This window comes from Sorghum bicolor, chromosome 9 (assembly GCF_000003195.3).
Source record: "Sorghum bicolor cultivar BTx623 chromosome 9, Sorghum_bicolor_NCBIv3, whole genome shotgun sequence".
Classification (NCBI taxonomy): Eukaryota; Viridiplantae; Streptophyta; class Magnoliopsida; order Poales; family Poaceae; genus Sorghum; species Sorghum bicolor.
Genome location: NC_012878.2, coordinates 10,234,936 through 10,240,776, shown reverse-complemented (window position 1 = coordinate 10,240,776; position 5,841 = coordinate 10,234,936). Strand labels below are relative to the sequence as shown.

General features: G+C 42.8%; 1 long non-coding RNA gene across 1 annotated transcript; it reads left to right on the top strand.

Annotated features, from left to right (window-relative positions):
• On the top strand, window positions 951-2,092 carry LOC110430057. The gene is made up of 3 exons (XR_002447253.1): window positions 951-1,099; window positions 1,651-1,710; window positions 1,780-2,092. It is a non-coding gene; the product is annotated as an uncharacterized LOC110430057 (long non-coding RNA).

The window sequence follows — 5,841 nt, the reverse complement described above, 5'->3', positions numbered from 1 at the left end:
TAATTTTATGTACACTCATGTTCAATTTTGTGTTGGTGATAATGGCTATTGAGGGCCACCCAGCGTGGAGCCGATGCTGCTCGACACTCAATCCACCATAGCCGTATCAGAGTAAGGAATGAGAGCAAAAGCAGGCCAGCTCGAGCCCATGCGGATTTTGTTTTCCTATTCAAGGTGAAATCAAATGCTGCTCTTTTAGGGCTTGTTCGGTTACTCCAAATTGAGTGCTTGGAATCATTCCTAGTTGGATTGGTTCACTAATTTATATAGCATTGATGATCAACCATAATAGTTCCAAGGTCTAATCCAGACCAAATGAATAGGGCTTTGGATCTTTTTGTGTAGCGCAAAACAATTCTTTGTCAAGTTCTTTTTCCTTTTTTCATGAATTTATTTGGGACATTTGTGTGTTGCACACCACTTTATAGGACCTGGTATCAGTAGTGGTTTGGTGATGAAAATACATTGACCTTCAAAGTGTTTGGTAAGTTAGTAAATTTCTGACTGATTTAGCATTTCTTCCTTGAGTAAAAGCAGCAAACTAGAAGATGGCAGCAAAGTACCTTATAGGGATCCCTGATCGCTTCGAATCTGCCAGCCATTCAATAGTGTTTTTCTCTCACAAAAAAGTGAACAATACTTTCAGTCATGACTTTGCAAATATGCGAATACGCTCATTTTGTAGCCACGGTTTGTGGTGCTCAATTCCTCAATTATTATGTAATTGTGTACTGCAGAGTTCTTGTCTATAAATAACTTGTTCTGTGCCGACGTTTGTTAATTTTAGGAGAACATTTTGTTGGTTTAATTAAAGGAAAAAGCTAGAATAAAAACACGCACCCCGCCCGCACCTCTCTCTCTCTCTCTCTCCCTCTCTCTCTCTCTCTCTCTCTCTCTCTCTCTCTCTCTCTCTCTCGCAGGCGACCAGCGACCATGGTGGCGGCATGACAGATCCGTGCCCGACGAGCTTCGGTGGCCTGCATTTGTGTCCCACCGCCTCCCCTGCGCGCGACCATGGCAGATGTGGTGGCGGCGGTGCCGCTGGATTCAGTGGCAGATCTGCTAGATCCTATGGGGGCAACATCGGATCCACTACGAGGTAGCCCTCCTCGTCCTTCACATTGTCGTTGTCCTTCTCCTCCTCTTGGATCTACTATCTAGGGTTTTGATGAGCTCTCTCCCTCTCTTCCCCAACTCCAGCAGGCTTAGAAAGGGAAAGGGATTTGGGGAGAAATGTAGGCCAGACAGTGGGGATGATTGATGGGCGGTTTAGGGAAGCTAGCGGTGGTAGGGGCGGTCAGGCCAAGTAGGGATAGGGGAGGCTCGCCGGAGCTAGAGATGATGGCAGCTGGCGAGCTCGTCGGGGGAGAGGGGAAGAGGGTGGCCACCACAGGCACTAGGGTTTGCTGGAGCTCTGCGAACACTAGTGCCCATGGCGGAGCAATGGCCGGCGGCGGGGTAAGGGCACCGGAGTCGGGGAATAAAGATATGGTCTGTTTTTTCCTTTTTTGGCAACCAAAAATATTTGTTTCGCAAATTGGAGTATGCAGGCAGAAAGCGCATTTCCTGCACGCGCATGCGGTAGTAACTCCCTTAAGTAAAATGCCTCCTCTTTTGCTAACATCTTGGTATCTTGTGTCAAACCTGCAGATGAGTAGCTACATGGCAGAGCTAGTTGTGGGAAGTGGCTCATTTGGCATCGTCTTCTAGGTGAATGATTAGTTAGGAACTCCATAGTTTTATCTTCTTTATGCTCAACGAGCTTGTCTTATATGTCAGCCAAGTGTTTGGAAACTAGAGAAACGGTGTCAATCAAGAAGGTGTTGCAGGACCAATGTTACAAGAACCGTGAAGTGCAACTTATGTGCTTGATGGACCAGGACCACCCAACATCATCCCCTTGAGGCACTGCTTCTTCTTGATTACAAGTAGGGATGAGCTGTTCCTGAACCTTGTCATAGAGTTTGTCCCTGATTCTATCGTGTGCCCAAGCACTACATCTATGCAATCAGCGGATGCCAATGATCTGTATCAAGCTTTACATGTATGAGGTTTGTGGATTGTGATTGCGAAATCAATTAATATTCCGAAATTCCTGCCTTATTTTGTAGTGATATGTTGTGCCTTATGCCTTCTTAATTTATCTACCTGCTCACATAGTGTGCTCTCATTTTTTATGTTTATAACTACATTCTAAAATATCTTTTATCTATTATTAAATATCTTATAATATTGTTTGCTAATCTTCATTTTTATTATTAATATGGATTTCAACTATATTGTAGCAAGCATAGAACTACTCATCGATAAAACATATTATAAGTTGCTAGCTTCCATAGCCCCCACAGGGCAGCAGCATAAAACATATTATCAACTAAAAATCTCTAATCACTTAACCTATAGTGCCAATAAATTCGAAGGATCTACCTACATTTCTACCACTCACCTCAGCTAGACAACCACACAATCAAATTAAAAAAGAGGGATGGTGTAACACCCAAAATTTTTGCTCATTTTAAAAATATGTGAAAACGATTTATTTATGTATTTTTGTGCTCATGAAACATAGAAAAATAATATTTTTCATTAAATTAAAATTTATTATAGGTTTTAGCAACATGTTTATGCATTCATGCTGAAGCATATTTAATTTTGTACTGTGTGTATTGTTTAATCTCTGAGAATGTTTTAAAATTCCTTTTGGAAAAGCTTAGGAAAAGAAGAAAAAAAAGAAGCAATCCCCAGCCAGCCCCCCTGGCTTTCCCCTCTCGGCCTAGTCCAGCCCGGCTAGCCCACTACGTGCGGCCCAGCAAGCAGCCAGCGCGGTCCCCGGCCCAAGCACGTGCGCCCTGTCCCTTTCTTCAGCTGACGCCCGAACCCCACCATCTCCTCCCACCGACAGCTCAGGCCCGCGTGTCAGTCTCCCCTCCCACCCTTCCTTTCTTCTCCCTCGAGTTCACACCGACCCCGGGCTCTCGGTGGAAACCGAATCCCGCTCAGGCCGGGATTTTGCGCGTTAGGAGATCTTCTCTAGGTCAATAAAGCCCTGTGCTCTCTCTCTCGATCCTCTCTTCCGTTTTACGCGACGTGAAGCCGCCCCAGCAGCTCTCTCGCCTCGGTTCAGATCTCTCCGATGAACGAATTCGCCGCCGTCGTGGGTTTCGCCACCTGCTGCGTCTAGAGCACCGAAAACCACTTGGAGAGCTTCGGGTTGAGGTGAAGAAGATGCTGAGCCCTTCCTTTTACTCTCTAGCGTGATCTATTTCTCTTAAACCTTCGCCGAACTGTCTGCAGAGCACCCGAGCGCCACATCGCGTCGAACATCCTTTTCCGAGCCATCCCTGATCGCGAAGAGGCCCTAGGTGAGCTCGCATCGACCTCCGCTTCGTTTCCATGATCTCGGATTTGAGTTTGGCACACCATAGCGAGATTTCTCGAACTCCGGCGAGGGTCGCTAATGGCGCCGCCGCGGGGAGCACTGCTCCAGCGAGGTGGCCAGCCATTTTCTTCCCTGCGATCTCAGCCGTAGGATTAGAAACCGAGCGCCCAGATTAGAAGATACCTTTTCGTGGCAATTTTCCTAAAGAGTCCCTGCGATCTTTACAAATCAACCCGCTGTCCAAAGCGCATAGATGGAATACGCCTTTCAGTTTTGAAAACGTAACTCGGTTTGATTCAAAATACGCTTTCTGGTATTTATAAAATTGCCACTGAGTTTGTTTTACTCATAAAATATTTATTTTAACTCCGTTTTTGTCCATTCAAATTGTGTTGGTTTTGTATTCAAAAGATCTACATGTTAATAACACTGTTTTCTCAGTTTGAAACTTTTAATTCCGTGATCCAAATTAATTAATTGTTTTTTAAAGAAAATCTTAGAAAATTCATAACTCCTACGTTTTAAATCTGATTTTCGTGAACTTTACGTTTGTGTGATCGTGACGCTGCGTAGAATATTTTGATAAACTTTTATATTTGTTTTACCACTGTTTGGTGTATTGTTCTAATTGTATCTTGTTTGCTTTGTGTATGATTGTCTACATTGGATTCTGTGTTGTTGATTGATGTTTGGGAATAGACGGTGAGCCGTACGTTGTTGATCAAGACCAAGCCTTTGAAGACTAGCAGGCTCAGGAGAGCTTTGATCAAGGCAAGTATAACTGGAGATTATCCTTGTTACCTATACACAATTAATACAATATTTATCATATGCATGTGTCCACCTTGATGACCTTAGCAAAATCATAAATGATTGTTATCCTGAATTCCTTGTTACCTATTTGGATATGCATTTGGGTAGTTCTTGCTAGTGCTTGATTAATAATCCATGATCTTGTAACATGAATGTTTGGATATACAATAAACAATAAAATAAGCTTTCTAGCAACTTGAATATAAAGGGTGGAAAGAACTCTGGCTTTTGATAGATTGATCTTGACCCTCCATAAGGACTTATCCCTTGGCAAAAGCTGGGACAACTCGTACAACCATGAGGGCTACATGGCTCTGGTTTTAGCTCAGTATGAGGACCTTTTTCTAGCTTGTTAGCGGTTACCTTAAATGGCGTAAGAATGGCTAGACACGTTGGGTATAGTGTGGCCTCTATCCGTGTGTATAGGCTGCGTGTTATGTGCCATGGAAGGGGGGCTCTATATCTGCCTGCCGAGTGAATCTAATGGCCCTAACTTGTTAGACAAAACCTTTGAAAGGCTTCATAGTGATCCCTGCCGACCTCCCTTGGAAGGGGGTTAAGAGACTTGCAACCTCGGGCGAAAGGGTAAATCACGACTCATGGGTAAAGATGTACAACCACTGCAGAGTGTTAAATCTGGTATACTAGCCGTGCCCACGGATACGGGCGACCCAGAAAACTGACGGAATAGATGGACAGTGATGAATATGATTAATGATAATAAATGATGGTTTATTATGTTGTTTATATGTGTTATTCATAATTCCTGTATACAATTGATCATGTGGTTATGGGATTTAATTATGCTACCTTGACATTTGCTATCCAATGATAAATATGCTATCTACATATAAAAGCTAAATGCAGTCAAACCAGTGTCAGCTTATTGAGCCTCATGAACCCCTGGTTATACTTGTTGAGTACGATATGTGCTCACTCTTGCAATTTCCCCCACACCTCAGGAGATGTTTTGGGCTTGTGATCAACCAGTCAGTTGGATCCTGTGGAGAGAAGTTAATACCCGAAGTTTAGAGTTGTCTATCCGCTGTTTGATGCTAAAGGTTATATCTTTTATATTATGTACGTTATATATTTATGCATTGTCTTTTGATATTACCCCTTATTTGTAGCTATATGTGAGATTTGACTTCTAAAACTCACATATGGTGCATATCTGGTTTTGTCCTTAAAATCGGGTATTACAGATGGACAGATTCAAACTCAACACAGAACAGGCAAGACTTGTCTTCTACTTTCCTTCTTAAACTTAGATTATCTCTCGTTAAAACGTGCTTTTGCACAAAAGCCAAAGAAAGAAGTGTACTCTAGGGAGCATTTTCAGATTCCAGACAGCAGGAACATGGACTGGTAAAATACCTCTGAAATTAACTATGTTATATAAAGACTGTGAAGAATATACCCCATTAGAAGTGAACTTCTAGATCAAAGCATCATCATCATTACTAAAGGTAATAGTAGAAGCTAATTGTACAATTTCTAATGTCACAACATCTTCTGAAAGTGCGCTTGTGACCAACACCATCCGACAGATTAGCTACTATTTCAGACTATTCTTTTACTAAGATATACACCTCCAAAACCCAAGTGTTGCATCACCTCGAGTAGAAAGGCCCAAGACACCGAGTCAA